The sequence below is a fragment of the Xenopus laevis genome, chromosome 9_10L, assembly GCF_017654675.1.
Source record: "Xenopus laevis strain J_2021 chromosome 9_10L, Xenopus_laevis_v10.1, whole genome shotgun sequence".
In the NCBI taxonomy this organism is placed as follows: domain Eukaryota; kingdom Metazoa; phylum Chordata; class Amphibia; order Anura; family Pipidae; genus Xenopus; species Xenopus laevis.
In genome coordinates this window covers 56,815,512-56,841,383 of record NC_054387.1, presented here as the reverse complement: position 1 = coordinate 56,841,383, position 25,872 = coordinate 56,815,512, and the positions used below count along the sequence as shown (strand labels likewise).

Genomic DNA, 25,872 nt, shown 5'->3' with positions numbered 1-25,872 from the left:
TGCTAAATAATGCGCCTCTGCAGCAAATGACAGGACATGGCTCTGATGTGTCTATAAAGGAACCGTCCCCTATTGTCATATCCCACAATGCATTGTCCTCTTTCCTCCATTGGCTCGAGGGCCTTCGGATTGCAGTGCAGAAGTAATGGGAAGAGAAGGTTGCAAAGTGGCGATGGTTACTAACTTGCCTTATGATTGTAACATGATTGTTTCCCATTCTTCTCTGCCGGTAGCAGCTCACTGATAATATTCATGCCATCTAAAGTTTGTATACTAGTGGTGCACACAGAAAATTGCCTTGTAATAAAGACGTGGAGTGATACTTCGTATATAGTTCACAAAATAGCAAAATGCATGGAGGGCAGCTGAATAATATTTCAAGGAGAAGGAAGTCCCCATAGATGCAACTAATAAGTACATTAGTTAATCTCATGCGAGCACCTCTTCTTTTTTATGCTTGGGACCCGAGAGCACCGAATTCACTTTTTTGAGCCGAATACCGAACTGTATCTGCATATGCAAATAAGAGCAAGGAAGGGACAAAGACCCTTGATTTTAAGGGTTCAGATTTGGTTCTGCCAAGAGCTTGAATTCGGCCAAATCCTGCTAAAAATAAGGCTGAATTCTGTCTGAATCCCGAACTAAATAATGGATTCAGGGCATCCCTAGTTGCAATTAATGAACTGGTCATTAACTGATCTGTAATCATTGCACTGATCTGCATGGACCAGTGGAATTAATCAATTGTTTAATAGAACAAGGGTGCCCTCTAGTTGCCAGAGCTTTAGCAAGAAAACTCTCAAATGATCATCATAGTCAGGACCAAGTCTTGGGAAAGGGAACAGCCAAGAGTAGGTACTCCTGGGAGGACCTGGATTTTCTTACACAGGGAAACAGGCCAAGTTCTGCAGGCCCTGTATATCACATTATCAGATTTGAGCAAAAAGGTGACATGGTTACAACCCTGTGCCATTTGAGGGAGAGGAAATCAGTCTGTAAAATATAACTCCTTATAGAGGTGGCGATTTATATTCACTCTTGACACCAGGCTACCGAAGGGAATGAGCTCAGATTTCGATGTGTCCTGCTATTATCACTGAATGGTTCCTGCTATACATTCTTTTGAAAATGTCCTTTTTGTACTTATTGAAGTTCATTACATTTGAGATATTTAATTGTACATCATGTAAATTATGCGATACCTTATTTACATGTCTGACATTCTATGCATATGTACTGTATATGTGTATATATAGATATAGATATACAAATATATATATATATATATATATATATATATATATATGTATGCGTATATATGGGATTCTCTTTAATATCTAAACATTTTGATGTGTTTTTGAATTTAACAGTTGTACTCATGTTGCTTTATTCTGGTTTGCATATTTTTCCTTTTATTTGGGTACATGATGTCTTTAAATCCATGATTGGAATTATCATTTTGCCCCGCCCCCCTTTTCTCTCATTGGTATTTGGGTCTTTAAATACTGGTATTGTGTTGTAATTGTTAAACCTGTGATTAAGTGTCCAAGGGACACAAAACGCACAAAGCTTGAGATGCTTGTTTAAATAAAGATTTTTCTACTTTTTAACCAACAACTTTTGGTCTGATCTACATGTGGTTTCCAGAGTGCCCTAAACCTTCCATTTCTCTTTGCACTTTGGAGAGGGTACGCCCTACAAACTCTGTACTTCAGTAAGGTGCATGATTTTGAGGGGCTAATCATAGATCACCCTGCATGACCAGTAAAAGGGGGGAGAAAAAGAGGAAAAAAAGTAGAGTTAGAAGAATATTTGAGAGGGAACAGTTGAGGAAATGTTTCAGTTAGTATATATTGCCGAAGACTCAAGCCAAGCCCCATATTTTTACAGACCTTTTTGGGCAGCCTGTAGCTAATTAAGCCAGTTTGTATAGTTCTAGATGGGAGTTTATCAATTTAATCCATTTTGGGACTGATGATGCAGTGTGACTGATCTAACGTAAAGCATTTGGCTGTCCTGGGTACAAGTTAGCCCACCAGTCCTAGCAGGCAGGTAGTTTGGTTAAAAACTTGTTGGAGAGAGAAATTGTATGATTTGTTGCCAGAATCTCTGTATATCTGGGCAGAGCCATAATAAATGTTTAAAGCCTGCATCTGTTACAATACTGCAAAGGCATCTGGAATGATCGGATCTACCCATAGATTGTAATTTCTTAGTTATCAGATAGGTTTGGTGTACAGGTATGGGACCTGTTATCCAGAACGCTTGGAACCTAAGGTTTTCTAGATAACATCTTTCCATAATTTGGATATTTCTACTAGAAAATCATGTAAACATTAAATAAAACCAAAAGGCTAGTTTTGCTTCCGGTAAGGATTAATTATATGTTAGTTGGGATCAAGTACAAGGTACTGTTTTATTATTATGAAGAATAAGGAAATCAATTTTAAAAATCTGGATTATTTTGGATAAAATGTAGTCTATGGGAGATTTTTGGATAACAGGTTTCCGGATAATGGATCCCATATCTGTATAATTCTAAATTGAATTGGTTTATCTCTTGTGCTTACCAGTTTTAAATAGAGGCTCTCTTCCACTTTGTCCCAGTCATCTCTGTCTAAGTGGAGGACACTGTTTTCCTACTTTATTTTAACCCAGGGGCTGGGGTTATAGCCATATTATAAGTAATGAATCCGTGTTTGCAGATGCCACAAAACTATCCAGCCCAATTTCCATCCAGGATGTGGCATCCTTGCAACTGGATCTTGACGGACTGGCAATCTGGGCAGTAAATGAGATTCAAATGAGATTCACTGTTGATAAATGTAACGTTTAGATAATAAAACTTGGCTGTAGCAAGTAATGCCAGTAAGCAGCTTCAAGGGTAAACAAGCACTTGAGTTGTATTAAAAGTGGCACGGGAGGAGGGGGTTATTGTTCGACTGTACAGAATGATGGTAAGGCCCCATCTAGAATATTACGTATAGTTTTGGTCTCCAGTGCTTAAACTGGATATTATTGAATTAGAGAGGGTACGGAGAAGGCAACTAAGCTGCTAAAAGGTGTGGAAAATCTGAGCTATGAGTCAAGACTAGCCAAGTTTGGGGTTGTTTACACTGGAGAAGAGGTGATTAAGGGGTGATGTGATAACTATGTATAAATATGTAAGGGGATCATATAATAATCTCCCTAATGCTTTATTTACCAGTAGGTCTTTCCATCTGACAAGAGGGCATCCATTCAGATTAGAAGAAAGGAAATTCTGGCTAAATATTCGGAAGGGGTTTTTTACAGTGAGAGCTGTGAAGATGTGGAATTCTCTCCCTGAATCAGTTGTACAGGCTGATACATTAGATAGCTTTAAGAAGGGGTTGCATGGCTTGTTAGCAAGTGAGGGAATACAGGGTTATGGGAGATAGCTCATAGTACAAGTTGATCCAGGGACTAGTCCGATTGCCATCTTGGATTCAGTAAGGAATTTTCCCCCTCTGAGGCAAATTGGAGAGGCTTCAGATTTTTTTGCCTTCCTCTGGATCAGCTAGCAGTTATGCAGGTTATATATAGACTTAAAAGATTGAACTTGATGGACGTTTGTCTTTTTTCAAACAAACTTATTTTTAATGCAGTTAATTGAATCCATTTCCTACAGTGCTCTTACTGCCATTTCTGGTTTTAATACAATGTGTTGGATCCATTTTCTACAGTGATCTTATTGCTATGCCTATTTTAAAGCAATTATTTTAATTCTTTTTTCTAGATTGATCTTATTATCATTTCTGGGGTTATTGCAATCATTTGAATCCATTTTTTACAATGATTTTACTGGCATGCCTGGGGTTAAAGCATTTATTTAACTCCATTTTCTACAGTGAACTTACTGGCATGTCCAGGGTTAATGCAATGTTTTGAATCCGTTTTCTGTGGTGATCTTCCTGGCATGTCTTCTGTTAATGCAATATTTGAATACATTTTCTACAGTCATTTTACTGACATTCCTGTTGTTAATGAATGCTTTAAATCCATTTGCTGTAGTGAGCGCATCCTTACTGACGCCCATACGCGTCCTGGCACATGCAAGTTATGGCACAGAGCGTCACAACGCCGTCCCGACGATGTAGAGTTGGCGCCAAAGCTAAAGGTATTTAAACTCATTTCTATATTCAATCTGTGCCTGGTTATCGTGTTTTTCCCTGAAGCCGAGCCTATTCAACTACTGTTTATACTGTGTATTACCCCTGCTTGTTTACGACTATCGAATCTTCGCCGCCTGTCCAGGCTCTTGCCTGCCTTCCGTTCCTGCTGGTTTTCTGCCTGCCCTTGAATTTGGACTTGGTTTGACTACTCTCTCTACTCCCTGGTACCTCGCCTTGGTTGAGCCTCACTGGCTTCTATTCGCTCACGGCTCCCCCTGTATCATCCTCAAGTGGGTTCTGTGTAGTGTGAGCTGCTTGTTGGTCCCTTTTGTCCAGAAAAGCTCCATTGCCTGATTATCTGGTAAGCCTGACATAAAGAAAACATTAAATCTTCTGCAATATCATGATTGCATTGTCAACTTCAAAAAATCATTGCTACAGCCATCCGCCTCCACAAAATTCTTAGGTTGACATGTAGACACGTTGCAACTGAAGGTTTTTCTTCCACCAGAAAAGATAGCCTCATTGATAGCACTAGTGAAAATGCTGGCCCTGCAGTGCCCTCTGTTGTCTGACATTGAGACATTCTGTAGTCAGACTGACTCCCACTGGAGTATACAGTAGTTACATAGTTGCATAGTTAAAGGATCAGTAACATCAAAAAACAATGTAAAAAAATGTGTTTATATATAACAAAAAAAACACCAAGACATATTTAACTTTAAAATCGCAAAGTCTTTATTAAGAAATAACTTACCGATACTCTGCTTGCGCTCCTCTTCAGAAAAGGCGACAGGCCGACAATTCATCATGCGGCGCTCGATTTCTCCTCCCTGCCTTCTATAGGAGATAGCCAGGGAGGAGATCGAGCACCACACAATGGATTTTCGCCTTTTCTGAAGAGGAGCGCAAGCAGAGTTTCAGTAAGTTATTCTTTGTGATTTCAAAGTTAAATATGTCTTGGTGTTTCTTTTTCAATACATACAAAAAAAAATTTAAACATATATTTGATGTTATTGGTCCTTTAAGGTGGGTTCAAAGAAGACCAAAGTCCATAAAGTTCAACCCTTCCTTTTTGGCTTATGTGGTGGAGGGCCAATAATGGAAGCCAGACTGTCTCAATGTCAGACAACAGAGGGCACTGCAGGGCCACTCAAAGCTTCTTCTAGGGGTCCCACAGACAGAGTCAACTGAAGAGAGAAGGATTCAGAAAGGGGGCCAGTGAGCAGGTTTAGTATTATTATAGCTCCCTCTGGATACTCAGCACTGAACACTCTCATGTTATGTATAGACAGTTTTCCAAATGAATCTAGGATTGTACTGTCGGCGCTAACATTTCCCTCCCAATGCAAGTGCAGCAGAGTAGAAATGATGATGAAGTTGGGCCACATATGAGTCCTTGAAAGTCGAATAGGAAAACAATCCATTTTTTTTGTTCCATCTCCATTGACCAAGGATTTCCAACAAAATTCTCCCTATAAAAGTGATTTTAAAAGTAATGTCTGAGTGCAGATGTATACGGTAGCTCTTTATTATTTTATCTTTTTCTCTAAACCTCAGGTCTGAGAGCCCCCAACATGATGATGCAGATAGGGGTTTTTTCTCCTACACATACAAGGGGCAGCTGGGAGTTGTAGGTTCCATATACTAGGTTCACCTTGCACAGGCAGCTAGGGCAGACAGAGTATGGCACACAGGGCCAGAACTAGGGGTATACATAGCAACAATCGGGGGCACTGTGCAGGTACCTGTTCTGCCTACCCCTAGTTTGTAGTTGCTTCCGTCTGCTGCTCAACCCTCCCCTCTGCCTCTTCCCCTCCCCACTCTGGCCCTCCCCTCTGCCGCTTCCCCTCCTCTCTTTCACTGCCCCCCTTGACGTTATGGTGCGCTTGGCACAGGGGGGGGGGCGAGGGTTGCCTGGGGCTCACAGTTGGCTTGGCCCAGCCCTGAGTATTGATACATTTTTAATCTTTCACAAAGTAAGCAGTCACAGCAGACAGGGGCTACACAAGGTAGACCCATGAGCTGGACAGCGCTGCCTTTAGAAATTATGCTTGTTCAAGAAATTATATAGAAACATGTAGGAGTTAAGAGTCCTTAAAATGAAAGTTCTGTTCCTCTAGTGTAGTGATCCCCAACCAGTGGCTCATGAACCACATATTGCTCACCAACCCATTGGATGTTCCTCCCAGTGGCCTCAAAGCAGGTGCTTATTTGTACATTTTTGACTTGAAGCCATAAAAGCTTATTATGTGGTATAAAAAATGTCGGAATATTTCACCACTCATCGCCAGGCATCACTAGGTAAAAATGGCGTAAAAATAGTGTAATTTTTTCACACTGCTACCAACTTCCTGTGGAACTTAATTGCAAAGGTCTGAAGCAGTGTAAAATAATGGTAGCAAATCTGGCATTTGCATGGCGTAAAATAAAACACACCTTGATAAATTCTGCATTTATTTTATACAGCATAATAAATAGGCCCCCATGTGTACTGTGAAATACAGCTACCTTGTAGTCTGCCAGTCCACATACTGCTACCAAATAATCAATCACAGCACTTATTGACACCCCTAGGAACTTTTTCCATGATAGATAGATAGAAACAAATAGATAGAAACAAATAGATAGACAGAAGCTAGAGAACGAGAGAAAGACAGACAGATAATATATATATATATATAGAGAGAGAGAGAGAGAGAGAGAGAGATAGGTAGACACTTATGATAGATAGAGACTGACATATAGATAGAGAGAGAGAGAGAGAGAGAGAGCAATACAGACAGATCAATAGACATATGTTGCAGTCAATAGCAGTGACAGTTACACATAACTATAAACCCAGTGAGTATGAGGAAAGAATGGATATTGGGAAGTTGCTTGGAGTTAGATTTTCTCTCACTGGGGGAAGCAATATAATTTTGGATGGTTAATATCTCCTTTAATCTATAGGCCCTTATAACTTGGGCTCATAACACTGTGCTATGAACTGAAATGAGCAGCAGGTGGCAGCACAGGACCAGTTTTTTGAAGGAAATAATTTTGAAAGAAGAAACATTTGAAGTCATTTGGCCCATAGGACCTGCCCCTCCCCTTCAAAATAATAACATCCACATGTTCCCCTCCCCCTGCAGGTACCAATGTGTGAAGCCCCCAGGATTCCAGCAGTACAGGATTCTCAGTGACAAAAGGCTGCATTTCCCCCGCACATTTAGCCTAATTAGTGCATCTGACTTCTGTGTTAACATCATTGTGTAAAGGACTGGGGGTGCTTTGTGCCATTTGACCATAATATAAAACTTCCGCTGGGGTCTTTATTTGTGTTTGAAGCATGAAGGGCCAATTGGCCTCTGTAGATGAAAGTACAACCAACATGGTAAGTTTGTGTAACTGTGTTTCAGTAGCTCCCCATGTTGTTCAACTGCCCCTCCCAGAACTTCAGGAAAAATAGGGCCCCAGTCTACCTGCACTGCAAGGCCTCCATCCATGCAGATACTTATTCTAACAGCAGTGCTAAAAAAAACTGCCATTTTGTTACTGGGAGAGTCTCCATCCAGCGCTAGCCTGCCTGCACCTCCTTGACATCACTGCATTTGCTATGTTCCTTTCCATTAGTGACATTTTGAACCATCTCATAAATTGTAAGCTACGTGGCTCAGGAACTGAGCACCCATGTAATGTGCTATATAAACGTCATAAGACAGAAAATTGGTCTCGGTAATGAATCTGTGCCGAATTTGTTACACAAGCAGTTAGGCAGGAGCACAATATGGCTGCAAATAGGAGGTTACTATCCTGGGTCCTCTACCTTGTAGGGTCGCACAGAACAGTTGTAAATAAGAAGAGTGGGGAAAGCAAAAAAGGAAAGAAGGCCAAGTAGGAAACAGTAAGACAAGATGGAGCAAGTGACAGATAGTAGGGCAAGATGGAGACTGTGGAGCAACATAAAGACAGTAGGGCAAGATGGAGACAGTAGGAAAAGATGATGACAGTAGGTCAAAAAGACTGTTGGGTACAATAAAGACCGTAGTGAAAAGTAGAGACAGTAGGGTAAAAATGAGACAGTAACGCAGGATGGAAGCAATAGAGCAAGATGGAAACAGTAGTGCATGATTGCAACAATAGGGCAATATTAAAGAGTAAGGCAGGGGTACCCGTGTGCCACATTCAAAGAGTTGGGGAGCAACAAAAGTATGACAAAACTTCACGGGGGTGTCAAAGGATATGATTGGCTATTTGGTAGTCCTGTGTGGACTAGCAACCTACAGGAGACTGTCCACAATCCTGTCTTTTATACAACCAACACTTGCCTCCAAGCCAGGAATTTAAAAATAAGCACCTACTTTGAGGCCACTGGGAGCAACATCCAATGGTGAGCAACATGTTGAGCTACAATTGGTGAGCAACATGTTGCTTGTGAGTCATTGGTTGGGGATCACTAATAAAATAAAGAGTATACACCATGATGGGGAAAGTGAAGCAAGATGGAGACAAAGTGTTGCACAACCTGTAGCCCTTTAGTTATTGTTGCATTAATGGATGTCAGTGGGTTCTGATCTTATATTAAAGGAATTGTTCAGTATAAAAATAAAAACTGGGTAAATAGATAGGCTGCGCAAAATGAAAAAAAATTATTCTAATGTAGTTAGTTAGCCAAAAATGTAATGTATAAAGGCTGGAGTGACTGGAAGTCTAATATGATAGCCAGAACACTACTTCCTGCTTTTCAGCTCTCTTGGTTTCCACTGATTGGTTACCAGGCAGTAGCCAATCAGTGACTTGAGGAGGCGCCACATGGGTCATATCTGTTGCTTTTCAATCTGAGCTGAATGCTGAGGATCAGTTGCAATCTCACAGTTATGTCCCATGTGGACCCCTCTTCAAGTCGCTGACTATCTTTCCCTGTTATCTATCCCTGTTTTCAAAGGGGTTGTTCACCTTTTAGTATGATTGTAGAGAGTAATATTCTGAGATAATTTGCAATTGGTTTTCATTATTTAATTTATTAAATTTAATTTTTTTTAAGTTATTTAGGTTTTTATTCAGCTGCAATCTGGTTCCTAGGGTCCAAATGACCCTAGCAATCATGCATCGATTTAAGGTTCTGAACAGAGAGATGAGTAATAAAATGTAGCCATAGCAAAACATTTGGGTTTTTTTTAAGATGGGGTTAGTGACCCCCATTTAAAAGCCAGAAAGAGTCAAAAAAAGAAGGCAAATACTCAGCGAGATTCATTTTCTGATGTTGCCCGAAGTTGCCTCACGAGGAAACTTCAGACGACATCGGAAAATTAATCACGCCGAGTGCCATCCCGCCGGTGATTTACATTTTAGCCGGAGGGGAGGCAGTTCGGGCAGATTAGTCGCCCCAAAGAAGAGGAGATTTGTCGCCGGACGACTAATCTCTCCGAATCTGCCTGTGTGCCCTGACCCTAAAGGGGTTTCTATTGATCTCCAAGATGGTATTTCCCTGGGTTAGATGCAGAGAGATTATTGGGAAGATGTGGATCTTGAACTATCCTTTGAAGCAGAAATAAGTAATGTCCATATGTGGAATGAGATTTTGCCTCTTATGACCATAAGGCGGGTTCTGCTAAATGATATGGATATAAATGGGAATGTCATTAGCTGGAGGTCTCTGAACTACACTATTATAGGAGATGTAAATGTCCAACCCAAACTCCAGTGTAGATATGTCATGAAGTCTGGCAGCTCACACCATCAGTGCTCTGTAAATTAAGGGGATTGATAGAATAGGTAGAACTGATGATTCAAAGGGAACTAGGTCACATTCATATACACATATACATTTATTCAACACATTTCAGTGGCTTTCAAGTAATTAAAAAATATTTTGCTTAATAGCAGTATTTGTCTCGCTGCCCATTCTCTGAACTCCTGATTCTGACTCCTGAAACCATGTTGTAAACCAGCTCATTAAAACACCTTGATGTGATCTGTTTTAAAACTCAGCAGGGATAAACATCGATTGAAATAGCACATAAGTTTAAAAACCACTGAAGATGTACAATGAATGTATATTGGAAAGCTGCTTCCAGTGATTTTATCTGTCATTATACAAGATTCAGTTTTGGGGTGGATATTCCCTTTTAATGTACCAATTCTTATACAATTCAATGTGTATTTCATACACATAGCCATTCTCTAATATATTAAAAGTAAAGGTGAACCACCCCTTTCATAAAGTACTGCCTACTTGGGATGCCCAGTGAAATTCTTCCAAGGATGGGACAGAACTGAAATGAGTGTTAAATGGTTGCCGTTGCCTTGCACAGTGTGAGTTATGTTCTTGTGCTGAGTCCCAGGCCAATAAAGCAGCAAGGTTCCAGTTAACGAGGCGGCTAATAGCGCAGGACTGTTGGCTTTGGGTGGCGTCCAAGGCAGCTTAGTTCTCTGTGCCAAAAAGTGGCTTATCCTGACGGCGGAGCGGGGCGCTGCCAATGTCTGGCGACTTTCTTACTGCACACCTGTGACTGGTATGACATCATGCTGTTCAATAGGAGGCTTGTGCAGGGTACAGACTCTCCATTCACTGGGTCACAATGCCACCTGCAGCTTGGCAGGTATTTGCACTCACAGGCAGGATTCCCACAAATCATAAATGCCCATAAAAGTGTGAACAGCTGAAATGTCGTGACAGACCCCCAACCCCCACCCCACCAGCACCTCTGCCTGCTTAACCCCTTTGCCACAAGGGCAGTATGCTACATGCTTACAATGCCTTTTGCCAGTGGAACCCAAGCTGACCACTAGGGGGCGCACAAAATGTACTGTTCCATGCACTGGGGTGCAATAAGAGATCTCTTTTCTTTTTGTACCAAGCAGACCTGGGGTGCAGGGGCTTAAACTCAGCTCAGATAATGTAATTTATCAATTATTTCTCTGGAGTATCTGGTATGAGGGTTCTTTCCTAGTGGGTCCAAGCCAAATGTTCAGCCTAATTTGGGCCTTCATTTATATAGTGAATAAAGTGCCCTTCTTATAAAATATAAGGATATTACAAGTTACCGAGGAGTTCCATGACCATATAAAAATATGAGGCAACAGGGGTACTTTATTTATTATAATACACAAGTTTCAGTGAGGCATGTGACTGAAATAACATCACTATGCTCCGATTATAACTGATGGCATCACTAAGCACCATTTATAAGGATATAATTTACAGGATATTCATGGCTCTTGTATATTTTATAGTGAATAAAGTACCCCCTCTTGTAAAATATAAGAATATTATAAGTTACTGAGGAGTTTCATGACCATATAAAAACACGAGGCCGAAGGCTGAGTGCTTTTATACAGGTCATGGAACTCCAAGGTGACTTCTAATATCCTCATATTTTGCAACTGGGGGTACTTTATCTATTATAATACACAAGTTTCAATTAGTCATGTGACAGAAATTACATCAGAACTCACCGTTTATAACTGATGACATGAGAACTCTACGTTTATAAGGATATAATTTACAGGATATTCATGGCTTTTGTGTATTATAAGGATATTATACACAAAAGCCATGAATATCCTGTAAATTATATCCTTATAAACGGTGAGTAGTGATGTCATCAGTTATAAACGGTGAGTAGTGATGTCATTTCTGTCACATGACTCACTAAAATTTGTGTATTATAATAAATAAAGTACCCCCAGTTGTAAAATATGAGGATATTAGAAGTTACCTCGGAGTTCCATGACCTGTATAAAAGCACTCAGCCTTCGGCCTCGTGTTTTTATATGGTCATGAAACTCCTCGGTAACTTACAGTATCCTTATATTTTACAAGAGGGGGTACTTTATTCACTATATAATTTACAAGATATTCATGGCTCTTGTGTATTATGAAGGAATATTACCCTTACAGTTATCAGTGAAGGCAAGCAAGCATTATACTACATGTGATCATTTGGCCACTCATGGTAGTGACTCATTGAAATCTAGAGTGTATGGCAGCTCCCTCCCATAGATCCACAGCACAAGCTTTCTATTATTCTCCTGAACTTTTCTTTATGTTAATTACATCCTAATTACAAATACAGGCTGCTCAGCAGTTTATCTCTTGCCCCTTGTATAAAACTAATTATCCCCTTGGCCCAGAGCAGAGACACTGGCCTCCTCTGTGTTTGATTAGTGGGGCAGCACCAACCCTCCCAACTGCACTTCCCTTCATCAGAACAAATTATAGTGGGGGCTGGTCCACAGCTGTGTGTGTGATACTGTATGGGGCACAGATACAGCACAGTCAATAGATTGATGGGCCACTACTTTGACGATCATCCAACAAATCCATCCCACTATTGTAGAAGCCCTGCCACTTTCATGGCCCGCAAATCACACTTTTCCATCTTAGGAAACCCCTCTGCCATGGGGCCCCCTGACTGCAGTGCGCCAGCACCCCCGTACCCTGTGACCCTTGAGACGATAGAGAGAAAGCAAGATAGATGATTAGTTGCAGTACCAGCTCTCACCAGTACCACCCTGTGACCAAGGTTGGCAAAAAGGGTGAAAGAAAAGAGCTGATGGAATGAACAATTCCCCAGAAATAGCTGGAACAGATTGATGCATGAGAATAAATAATGTAATAGTGCTTGTTCCATATACAGTGCATCCAGGGTGAGAGTATTGGGGCAAGTTTTTCTTTGTTTTTAGAGTTTTCCTTTGTTGCAATCTCCCTTTGCGGTGAGCCTTTTTGTCTACTATGGGGAGAGTTACAATGTCCCCTATTCAGGCACATCTTCCTGTATCCCCCCCGGAGCAACTCTCCTTGTCCTCACTAGGGTGTCTCCCTGTCTCACATTAGGGTGTCTCCATGTTCCTCATATGGTCTCACTTTCCCCATTGAGGCAAGTCTCTCTGTCTCCCACTGGAGCTTTGTCTCTCTGTACCCTATTGGAGTGAGTCTACCTGTCCCAGTCTCCCTAACCCCCACTGGATCAGAACGACAGACACCGGTACCTAACTGACGGTTTCATACTGGTTTCATTCCAGTAGTGAGAATTAGCAGCTGTGGCCCCTCGTTAGACAAGGCATAATTAAGCATGTGCTGTCAGAAGCAGAAATGAGGAATGTATGAAGGAAAGATGATTGAGCGAGCGGAAATAGGGCGCACTGGGCCCGACAGGTATTGTGAGGCCGGATTACAAAGTATCACAATTCGCCTTTTTTACAGCAAAACAATTGAAGAATAATGACAGGAGCGGGTGCTTTGCTTCTCTGGGAAAAGCCAAAAACTCCCAATCAGGAGGGGGGTAGGGAAACAGAGTCGCCATGGAATAGCCAGGCATAAATCCCAGCCCACTGGGAACATCACCTGTTCTCAGATACCTTTTTAATCACATACATTTATAGTGTGAGCCCCGATTAGCCGGGCAGCCCCCTTTCATGTGCACACCCCCCCCACACACACACACAATAGAAGGGGGTGGGCACAGTTATTAAAGCCTACTCAAGCTTATAAAGGCCCAATTAACCAAATTCTATTTTCCTTTTTTATTTCTTAAATTTATAGTTGTTGTTATGTCTCTCACTCTGTCCCCCACCCCCAAACTCTAACAAGGTGTCACTGTCTCAACTATTATTGCAGCCTCACACATGGTTCTTATTCTCCGCACCAAACTATGCCATGTGCATATACCCCTCTACTAAGCACAATTCAGCAGGAATAGCCCCCTAAGTTTGCTCATAGCCTGTACAAAGACATACCATACCATAAAACTATGTCAGCATAGATAGAATCCTGTGTACAAATCAGCAGAACTCTATGAGGGTTCAGAGGCTCATTTTATATTTTTGCATTGTCCCTATGGGATGTTTTCAATTATAATATTGTTGAAAACAACAATTATAAGGCAGACTGTGTAATCACATCACACATGTAACCACATATAGTAGCTACCCTGACGGCCCTCCCCTACAATAGAAATTGTTTTATGCAATATGGAACAGGCATAAGGCCGTACTGGGGGGATAAGCATGAGCTTTTTGGGTAGATAGGGGAAGGGACAGACTAGATGGCACAGGCCAGGCCGTACTAGGAGGAATAGGCCTGAGAACTTTATGCAGATAAAGCAAGGGACAGGCTAGATGGGACAGACATAAGGGTGTACTGGGAGATAGGCAATAAGATAACATGATGCAGTGGGTAGAAGAAAACGATACATACAGGGTAACTATCATATCCAAGGTTGTCAGTGGAGTTTGCTTAGCATGGAGTGGAACCAGTAGGTAAATGTCTCATTGGGCTAATGGGACTATTGGGCTAATGGGGCAAACTCCTTCTCTCTCCACCAATGAATCACTCATACCCCCTCTTTTGGTGGGGAATCCTATGACCTGACTGCCCTGGTGTAATCTCCTTCCCTCCCCCCACCAATGACACACTTGTCACTCAGAATCCTGGTTGTTTTTTCCGCAATAGCTGAGCCTACTAGGTAACATTTCAATGTGTATTTGGGGTGGGCTCTTCTAGAGATCCATATTGTCCCAGTCACCGTAGGAAAGCAGTCAGACATTTGCAGAGGAGAAAGATACATGGTATAAATTAACACAATAGCATTTCGCTTCACAATAAATCTTCTCTTAAGTTGCAGTGGTCACTGATGCTAGCAACCAGATAATTCTTTTGAATAGAAAAACAAATTGTAATATTTAACTATTTTTATTTAAATGTGATATAGAGAATAAGTGAAAACCCCCAATATTGTAGGCCATAGTGAATAATATATGGTTCTCATTTTACTTTAGGCTAAAAAATATTATCTTCAAAAATAACCCCTTCATTGGAGCTCCCTATAGATCTTACATAGTTAAATTGGGTTGAAAATAAGTCCATCAATTTCAACCCCTCCAAATGAAACCCAGCATCCATACACACACACACACTGATCAAATGAAAGTTCTTTTATTCTAGTCTGAAGGGGTGGCCTCTGGTGCGGTGATCCTCTTTATGGATAACAAGGTCCCCTGCTATTTGTCTATAATGTCCTCTAATGTACTTGTAAAGTGTAAATCATGTCCCCTCACAAGTGTCTTTTTTCCAGAGAAAACAACCCTGACCTTGACAGTCTACCCTCATAATTTAAGTTTTCCATCCCTCTAACCAGTTTAGTTGCACTTAGTCTCTGCACGTCTCTCCAGCTCATTTATATCCCTCTTAAGGACTGGAGTCCAAAACTGCACTGCATACTCCAGATGAGGCCTTACCAGGGACCTATATTGAACCTCATTTTCCAGTTTGCTGCCCAGTTTTTCAATTTAGTCAAATCACTCTGCAAAGTGGCAGCATCCTGCATGGAACTTATAGTTCCAGCCAATTTTGTTTTTATCAGCAAAAATAGAAACAGTACTTTTAATTCCCACCTCCAGGTCATTAATAAACAAGTTGAAAAGCAAGGGACCTAGTACAGAGCCCTGCGGTACTCCACTAACAACACTGGTCCAATTAGAAAATCTTCCATTTACCACCACTCTTTATAATCTATATTTTAGCCAGTTCTCTATCCAGGTACAATTACTATGTTCCAGGCAAACATTCTGTAATTTAATCAGTAACTTTTTGTGTGGCACTGTATCAAATGATATAGCAAAGTCTAAGTAAATCACATCCACTGCCATCCCAGAATTGAGGTCCCTGCTCACCTTTTCATAAAAAGAAATTCAATTAGTCTGGCAAGATCTATTATGCATAAAACCATGTTGGCACAAACTCATAGTATTATGATTTGCAATGAAGTCCAGTATCTTATCCCTTAATAACTCTTCTCAAAGCTTTCCTACTACTGAAGTCAGACTTACTGGCCTGTAGTTTTGAGGCTGAGATTGGGATCCCTTTTTGAATAAAGGCACCACTTTAGCAATTCACCAGTCTCTCTACACCATGCGAGACCTAAATGAATCCTGAAAAATTAAGTGAAGAGTTTTGGCAATCACAGGGTTAAGCTACGGTCCCTGTCGTGTTTCAAATAAGGTGTGGGTGTTTCCTAATGGTCCCTACCAGAAGCACAGTAGGAGGGGATAGCCAATTATAGCCCTGCAGTCACACAAGCAAAGACAGGCTCCAGTTTCCTATCAGGTCAGCCTAGATACTGATTGGTTCCTATCCTACAGGGTGCTGAGTGCAGCCTGTTCCCCTGCACAGCCTGGGAAAGGAGGCAGCAGGAAGTGGAATAGATGGATGGGGCTAGTACGATTTTTTCAGAAATGTTCATTAAATCAACCTAAAACACTACTTTTTTAAGCATTTTCTTCTATATTAAAAAGAGTATAATGCACTAGCACATTCTTATTTTTCACACAGTATGTCTCCTTTAAAAGTAAACTTGGCTTTGCATGGCCTCTCCTTGCTCTTGTCACCTTTTTGTATATTTTCCTTTAACTCCATGCCCCGGTTTTCAGCACGTCAGTTCTGCTGAACATTACAATCTGCAAAATCCAAAACTGCCCATATTCCATCCCAGAATGATTCACTGCCATTCGAATTTCCTCCATAAATTGTTATTTATTGTTCTTCTCACTGCGAGAGTCACCGGATTTAAACCAAACTAAATTCTCTATTCGTTGTGAGTTGTGACTTCATTTAAACTTCAGGAGTTGTGATATATTCCTCACGCTGCTCATGCCTGGCACTTTCCATGAAATACTCATATATTCAGCCCAATATTAGCCACTGAATGCCGACATTCATTAGATTTCTGAGCTTGTCTAATCTGCCAGCCCTTGTGCAAATATAATTTATTAACCAGCAATTTCCCTCCTAATCCATAAAATATTGATTTGTGTTTCAGCTGAGATTGTGCCAGTCTGAATTTCCTGGGCACTTGATAACTAGCCTGGGCAACAGGAGGCACCATGCTCGGAAATAAGTTTAACAATTAAATGGGCAAAAATGTCCAGTATGAGATAATGTACCCCCTACTGTAAATTATAAAGATATTAAAAGTCACTGTGGGGTTATTTGCCCATATAAAGGCACAAGGCTGCAGGCTGAGTTATACAGGGAACTCTTAAGTGTCACTCATGTATTATAAGGGATAATGTACCCCCTACTGTAAATTATAACAATATTATAAGGCACTGAGGGGTTCTGTGATCATATAAACACATAAGGCTGCAGGTTGAGTTATACAAGGAATTATATAAATGTGCACATGGGCTGATTGGGCACAAGAATTACAAGGTTGTCACATGTATGGATGCCTTAATCAAGCCACTACTTAGTTATCTTTTGCCTCACCTACCTCATCTCTTGCATTATGTTTTCTCACTTGAGCTTTCTGACCAACCTACTTCTTCTCTTTTCTTTAGGGCAATGGCACACACGGGTTTATTTACTAATAAATCTCCCAGTTGCGTATATAACCTTTAAATGCAGTGACCTTCCCAGTTATCCATGTTCCAGAGATGAAGTTTGATTGCTGCATGTAAAGTGCCAGTGATTCAAATACAAGTAAAAGGAAAGGCATTATCATGAGATCTGTCACCTGCAGTAACACAGATTTCCCAGGGGTGACAAATCTCATCTGCCAGGGCCCTTAAATCTTAAATCTCTTCTTCCAGTGGATCTCCCCACAGGCCCTAAAAATCCTTAACTCCTGTTCTGATTCAAGCACCTTCCATGCAGGCTCAACTTGATCATACCTGACTGTAAATCCTTAATTACATTCTGGAGGGGGATCTTGAACCCCAAGTGACTTTATCTTAGGCCAAGCACCTAATGTCACACAGTCTGTATTCAGCTCTTTGCCATCTCTCATAACATTGTCTTGCTATTTATAATTTTGCCATAAAAGTATTTGTCCTATATAGTCTTATATTACCTAGTTGATCCCCCGTGTTCTTTATAAGGGGGCTGCCATATTTGTGTAGCAATAGTCATGTAGTAGCAGTAGCAGTATCACTTTAAATCATGCCAGCATTAAACCAGTTCTTAAAACAAGACACTTGTGCCCAGGGTTGCTTGGGGGTATCAACAGGCAGGCATCTCTATATATTACATTTTGGAGAAGAAAAAACTGCAAAGATCAAATATTATTATTTAACAACTATAAGTTACATTGGGAATTGACGTACTTCTGTTGTAAGATTGCAACTGCCAGCACACAGTGCGGGAAACAGAAACACAAGTTAAAAAAAAAAGCAAAGGCTGTAAAGACTTTTTATTTGTGGGATCCTGCTCCCCTCAAGAATCTGTAATCCACTTTGAATACAAGCATCTGATTGATTCCTATTTTTTACTAGACCTGTTGCAAACCTTGAGACTTAAGGTGACCACACACAGGCCGATAAAAGCTGCCGACAGACAGAGTCGGCAGCTTATTGGCCCGTGTATGGGGCCCTCCGACGGGCTTCCCCGATCAATATCTGACCGAAAGTGGGGCAGATGTTGATCGGACGGGACCAAAAAATCCAGTCGGATGGCGGCCGCATCTGTTCGTTGATGCGGTCCCGCGATCCAACCGCCTGTTAGCCATTGCTAGGATAGAGCCCAACGATCAGATCAGCCCGATATTGCCCACCTCCGCATTTTTGGGGAGGGATCTCTCCGTGTATGGCCACCAGGGCCGCCATCAGGGGGGATAGGGGGGACTGTTGTCCCGGGCCCGGATGTTTTGGGGAGTTAAAGAGGGCCCGGCCGTGCTGCACTTACTTGCACTTACTTGCACAGCCGGGCCCCTGCAACCGAGCTCCGATGACTTCTTCTTGTGTTCTGATTCGCCAGTGAAATGTAAGTCCCGGTAAAGCCACATGCGGATTGGTTGGGAGAAGTTTGAACCTCCCCTCTACTTTATCCAATCACCATGCAGCTTTACCGGGACTTACATTTCACTGGCGAATCAGAGCACAAGAGACTGAAGATACCGGCATCTGAACTCCCTGGTTAAGGTACCTGCAGTTTTTTTTTTCTTTTAACTTGTGGGGGCCCTGACCAATTGGTTTTTTTAAATGTGTGGGGGCCCTTTGCTAGTTTTTTTTTAAGATGTGTGGGGGCCCTGGCTAATTGTTTTTTTTTTTTAAAATGTGTGGGGGCCATGGCTAATTGTTTGTTTTTTTTTAAATGTGTGGGGGCCCTGGCTCATTGTTTTTTTTTAAATGTGTGGGGGCCCTGGCTAATTGTTTTGTTTTTTAATGTGTGGGGGCCATGGCTTTGTTTTTTTTAAAATGTGTGGGGGCCCTTTCTAATTGTTTTTTTTTAAATGTGTGGGGCCCAATGTTTTTTTTCTTTAACCACCACCTGACCACCAAAACTTGTAGGAGGGGTCTGGGCACCAAAGTTATTTTTTTAACTTGTAGGGGGGCACTTCATGTTTTAATGCCTGTGTCTTGTGTGGCCTTCATACTGAGGGAGGGGTGGGGGGCCCGGAAAATTTTGTTGTGCGGGGCCCCGTGATTTCTGATGGCAGCCCTAATGGCCACCTTTACATTGCAACCAACAACTCAGGAAGGTTTGGGTTTTATATTCTGACAGGCAGGAGGCGCTGCTACCTGCACACAAGAGTCCCGCCTTCCTGCCAGAGGTCAGACTGCCTGGAGCAGTGCAGCAATTACCCAGGCCCCTGACACTCTGGAGAACACAGAGAATCAAGTTGTGCAGGCGGAATGCAAGTCTATGTGAACAAGTTTGGAAAGAGAAGGTCCTGCAATGTAAGAAACTGGGAACTCTATCCACGTCTCATTCCCCCATCTGCAGAATGAACCCATTCTAAGCCCTAAACTCTCATGGTGTTACCCCCAAGCAGCAGAGTCACTTCATCTTCAGTGACCTGACCAACATCCTTCATCTGAGGGAGCCATGTTTATGAATCCAAATACTACACTTGGACAGCACCACTCAATGCGAAAGATGAATTTTGGACAGTTTCTAAAGGGGCCCCTTATCTGCCAAGTTGCTGTAAAGCAGTGATTCCCAACCAGTGGCTCACAAGCAACACATTGCTCACCAACCCCTTGGATGTTGCTCCCAGTGGCCTCAAAGCAGTTTATTATTGTTGAATTGCTGGTTTAGAGGTAAGTTTTAGTTGCATAAAACTCATGTGCACTGCCAAACAGAGCTTCTTGTAGGCTGCCAGTCAACATAGGCCAACTTAATAGCCAATCACGGCCTGTAATTGGCATCCCCAGGGAATTTTTTCATGCTTGTGTTGCTCCCCAACTCTTTTAACATTTGAATGTTGCTCACGCTTAAAAAAGGTTGGGGACCTGGCCTGCTGTAATGTAACCCACAGAACAACGTACACCTCCCCATCTCAAAGTTCTAAAGCTGCCCCCATCATCTGCCAAAACCCCATTAGTTGATGCCCCCAGCTGTTTAGCCCCCCCATGTGGTTAAAGCATTTCTATTCCACAGACCCAAATAGTAAAGATAGATCCCTTCTGCCCAGCCCAGCGGATTAACCCCTTCTGTTCCACAGGGTTGAGCAACCATTTTAGTTCACATTAGTTTAAAACTTCTGTTCCCCCGAGGAGACCCCAATAACTTAACCCCTTCTGTTCCACAGAGCTGAACAACTTGCTATAATATGCAAGCCCCCCCCCTTAACCCCTTGGGTTCCGCATGGCTGAATTTTGTTATATGCCCCCCCCCTCTGCAAAGCCCCCGTTAATTTAACCCCTGCTGTAAAGCATTGAAGTTGCTGAAAGCCCCCTCTCCCCTTCCCATCTGGAGCAGCAAATGGTTTAAGTCACAGAGGGGGGAGGATTGGGGGGAGGGGGGAAGAGGAGGAGGAGGGGGGAGATTGAAAACAGATCAGTCCGGGGCTGAAACGATGGGCTCAGATCATCTGACTCCACTCAGCGGCGAGGAGACGAAAGGGGACAGGGAATCCAAAACTTTTTTCCCAACTGCTCCCCGACACCCTCTGCGCCCCGGAAACTCCGGACTGTGCTTCCCAGGAACCTCTGACTCTGCGAACCCTAAACTCCGGAGTGTGCAACTGTCACTTCTCACCATGGGCCCCCGAAAGTGATTCAGACCCCTTAGAGATGGATCTATAAAGTCAGTGTAAAACAGGAGAGGACCCCGTTATGGAGCACCCCGAAAACTCTTGCTGAACTGCCTCCATCAATTGCCTCCAGGGTATCCGACCCCATCCCGCTTGATTGGAGCTTCCTGTCCCATAGCCAGAGGTAAGTGCTCAGTGACACTCGGGTGCTCTGGGGCCGTAGATTGGAGAAGAAATGTAAATGATAACAGTGTGTGTGAGTTACTGCTTCTCACTTCCCGACCCGAAGGGAGGCTAATAGGAATAGCGCTGGATGTTATTGTGCTGGAGGCGCAGTCCCTTGCTGGGATACATTCGTTACGCCACTTGCCATGGGCTGTAAGTCTAAAACTAAGAGAAGGGAGACCTTTCTAAGAGTTTGGCATTTGGGAAACGTGGGTGTGTGGATAAGAGAATGAGCAAACCCCCCCCCCCCACACACACACACACACTTCCCAAACACTTTCCCTATCACATTGTCCCTGTCACCAAAATCTGACTATGTATCCCAAACTCACACCCTGGGGACAGGATAAGAGTTGCCCAAAAAGTGGCACTGTCTATGTGTCAAAACTATAAGTGAAAATAGGGAACATGTAGAACTCCCCCCCCCCCAGCTTGTACAGGACGCAATTGCAGGGGTACAATTTCCTGGGGTCAGGGTTGGCTTGGCGATGCCTGTGCCAGCTGTGCCCAGGTGTTCAGCAGTTGCTACTTTGCATCAGTAACAGGCAGAGGGCTGGGTGTCAGGCCACATGCTCAGACTGATTGCAGACTGCCTGGAAATTGCTTTGATAGCAGGAAAGTCACACAGGGTGAGAAGGAATGCAGGGGGGGGGCAGTTTCCTATCAGATTATTATCTGAACACCCTTTAACTCTTTGCTGGGGGCTTAATAGCAAATGCCTTGTGGGTCATTGAGTGTTGTATAGTTCAGCGCTATTTTGCCTTCTTTGATTCAAGTTCCCCTTTATGGTCCAGCATTTGGTCAGATTCTCTTTCTGGCTGTAACAATGTAAGAAATACTCCCTGCTAAAGTTCCATAATATCTAGGGCCCTGTGCAAATATATATATATATATATATATATATATATATATATATATATATATATATATATATATATATATATATACACATACCCCTCTACCAACATGTTACTCAGTTACACAGGGCCCTAGAGATTATGGAACGATAGCAGCGTGTACTTCTTACATTGTTACGGCCAGAAGGAGAATCTGACCAAACGGACCGTAAAGGGGAACTTGAAACAAAGATAGCACTGAACTATACAATCTTTTTCCTTTATATATATACTGCACAAAATATCTATTCATTAGTAGAACAGACAGGGACAATATAATAGAGACAAAAATACTGGTTATATTCAAAATAAAGTGTAACAAGACGAGGGGGTGGAGGAGTGGAGCTTACAATCTAAGTGGGCATGTAACTTACAGACATTACAAGTTTTGTATTTTGCATGAAGAAGGGGCCTGTGTGCCCTGAAAGCTTGCAATTGTTACGTTGTATCAGTAAGGTATCACCAAACTTTACATTTTATGCATTTTTTCAATGGCTAACACGGTACAACATTTCAAAACTTACAGACACAAATACACTGCTAAAAATTCTATAGTGCAACTTTCCCTGAAATCCTTTCTGCACCAAATTTGCTTTGTTAACCCTAGGCTCAATGGTAACAAATTGAGGTCCAGAGATTCTGTAATTCAGAGATAATTTGGGAAGTTTCTCATGAGTCTGGAGAGTCATCTCGTTTGCATGCGGCTGAATTCAAAGGCTCAGGGGGTGATGGGTTTGGATTCTCTGATAAGAAAGTGTCATGTGCATTTAGAAGTGGCCCTGAGATCAAAGCAACCCAACTGTGCTGGTCATTCATGGGTTCAACTCCCATCACTTTTCTCTATCAATCTCAATCTCTGAATTCCACAATCTGGCAATTTCTGGGTCTAAAACTGTCTAGATTGTCCTAGAAACAATCATTTTATCCCAAAAGGCACCTCGGATTGAAGTGTTTTGCTCCCTCCCTCCTAAAACCCCAATGTTTTTCATTCTTACGCCCATTTGCACATTTCTCCAAGTAAGGTCATAGCAATAAACCAAGTCCGTCCCCCAAAAATCTGTCAGCCCTTTCTTTATCTTTATATAAAGATGGCTTCACCTAAAATACACCCCTGTTAACTTAGTGTAGACTCTGGGAAGGGGGAAGAGTGGCCCAAGTAACCAGTAGTTGTGCATTTACTCTCCCATAGTTTTATATAAGCCTTGTCTAATCTGCAGATTGTGCAAAAGATGAAATGTGGCCCTACCACTCCCAATGAAGCAAAAAGGAAATCAGTCGAAATTCTGTTTGTTTTATCTAGGTTTTCCTAAAGCCTGGCGTGGGGTGGAACTAGGTCACATGTTTAGCGTTTGATCTTAAACGGCAACTATCATTTCAAAATCGTTTTCCCCACTGGAGGTGTGGGCTAATAGAACCTACATTCTGGTTGGGGGAAGCAATATATATCCAGAACTATGCCACCCACACTGGGAGAATGCATAAGTGGTGGACTTGGTGCACCCACTGGATCCTGGTGCTGTTTGATTCCGTGCAGATCAGTGCAACAGAGTAAATGATAGGCTGACTCACTCACCATGAATCACCAGAATTTGCAGTGAATCCAGATTTCTCTGCGCTGAATCATTTTGATTTGATGGAAGGATATAGAGAAACGCCCGAATGCATGAGGACCTAGGAAATTTCATTTTTTCACACTCACACAAAATATAAATACATATGCAGGTATGGAACCCTAAAGCCAGAATGCTCTGTACCTGAGGTTTTCCGGATAATGGGTCTTTCTGTGATTTGTATCTTCATACCTTAAGGGGTGGTTCACCTTTAAGGTAACTATTATTATGTTATAGAACAGCCAATTCTAAGCAACTTTTAAATTTTTTTTCATTCTTTTTTTTTTTATATAGTTTTATAGTTATTTGCCTTTTTCTTCTGACTCTTTGCAGCTTTCAAATTGCTGTTGCTGACTCCCTTCTTAAAAACAAAGGCTACAAATGTATTGTTATTGTTACTTTTTATTTCAGATCCTTCTACTCAGGCCTCTCCTATTCATATTCCAGTCTCTTATTCAAATCAATGCATGGTTGCTAGGGTAATTTGTACCCTAGTTACCAGATTGCCTAATATGCAAATTGAAGAGCTGCTGAATAAAAAGGTAAATAACCCAAAAACTTTCAATAATAAAAAATTAAAACAAATTGTCTCAGAATATCACTCTCTACATCATACTAAAAGTTATCTCAAAGGTGAACAACCCCTTTAAGTCTACTAGAAAATCATTTAAACAATAAATAAACCCAATAGGCTGGTTTTGCCTCCAATAGGGATTAATTATATTTTAGTTGGGATCAAGTACAAGCTACTGTTTTATTATTACAGAGAAAAAGCAAATCATTTTTAAAAATTTGGATTATTTCATTATAATGGAGTCTATGGGAGACAGCTTTTGCATAATTTGGAATCTTTTGGATAACAGGTTTCCGGATAACGGATCCCATACCTGTATATGTAAAAAGAAGAAATTTGAGCGGATCTAGCAGGATAATTCTGATAGGGTCCCTGGAACAGTGCCTTCTAGTGTACATGTGGGTAGAAATGAGCTGAAACAGATCTGGAAGGTTTGTCTTGGGTAGGTTTGCCACCTTTTCCTAAAAATTTTACCAGCTGGTGGGGGGCGGGAATAAAAGGGGGCGGACCATGATGTAAAAGGGGGCGGTGCTATGAGGTAAAATGGGCCATGTCACAGAGATCGCCAGAAGGAGGACAAAAGTTAAGTTTCCAGGGGATTGGGGGCTGGCCAATGGGTCTTTTAAAGGGTATTACAAATTTACCGGCAGCTACATTGCCGGTAAATTTGGAATACCGGCCTTGGCAGGTGTTTTACCGGCTAGGCAGGTAAAATACCGGCCGGGTGGCAACCCTAGTCTTGGGATAGGTTCAACCATTTCCAGGCCAAATAATTTCCAGGCCTAAAAATAAGTGATGATGATGTTGTTCTGGTTATTTCAGCACTTCTGGGCCAATTGGAGTCAGATGGCCACCAGTCTAAAACATTACCTCTCATCACCTCTGATCTAGTATCTATATGTTTAGCTTGCAATCTATTACCCCCACATCTGCCACTGCATGGATACCAGGCCTCCTTTTGAAATGGAAGCAGTTCCCTCTGGTGTGGGACCCTCTAGTCCTATCTTTTTACTGTAAGGAATGATTATAGCTTGCTGTATAGCTGCGTAGCTTGCTGGCGCTGTATAAATATTTGAGGATGATGGTGATGCTCACCTCATACCCCCATTGACCTAGCGTTGGTGATGAGTGTGCTTGGGGCAGAAGTGTGTGACAGGGCAGAAGTACATAAATTTGGGTATATCCCCTGGGCCTTTGTGCAGGGAGTACGATGTGCTGCAGAGCAACCATTGGCAAATAACCTACTGACTAATGGATCTGCGATGTGTTGCTATTTTACACTGGGGGGGGGGAAGTAATTTTGCTGTGGAATTCTAAAAATCTCTCTGTTGCAACCTGATCTGCAAGCTGGGGCTGCACGGATGGCCCTGGGCGCCAAGTCTCTCCCAGGGAATTCTGCCTCTTTTTATCCAAAACGTTCCCTATACACTGGGGCAGTAACTCCCTGCACCCTCAGTATCCACCAACCCTTCCTTC

At 42.1% G+C, this 25,872-nt stretch overlaps 1 protein-coding gene across 2 annotated transcripts in view; it reads left to right on the top strand.

The window, feature by feature from the left end:
* Positions 1–25,872, top strand: part of gli2.L (GLI family zinc finger 2 L homeolog) — a 113,385-nt gene that overhangs the window by 27,584 nt on the left and 59,929 nt on the right. The window contains exon 3 of one of the 2 annotated variants that reach the window (XM_018234138.2): positions 4,033–4,138. The gene's annotated coding sequence lies outside the window, so the exon portion shown is untranslated. Of the gene's footprint in view, positions 1–4,032; positions 4,139–20,891; positions 21,276–25,872 lie in introns of those variants that run through there. The other variant, XM_018234136.2, reaches the window with a different exon arrangement.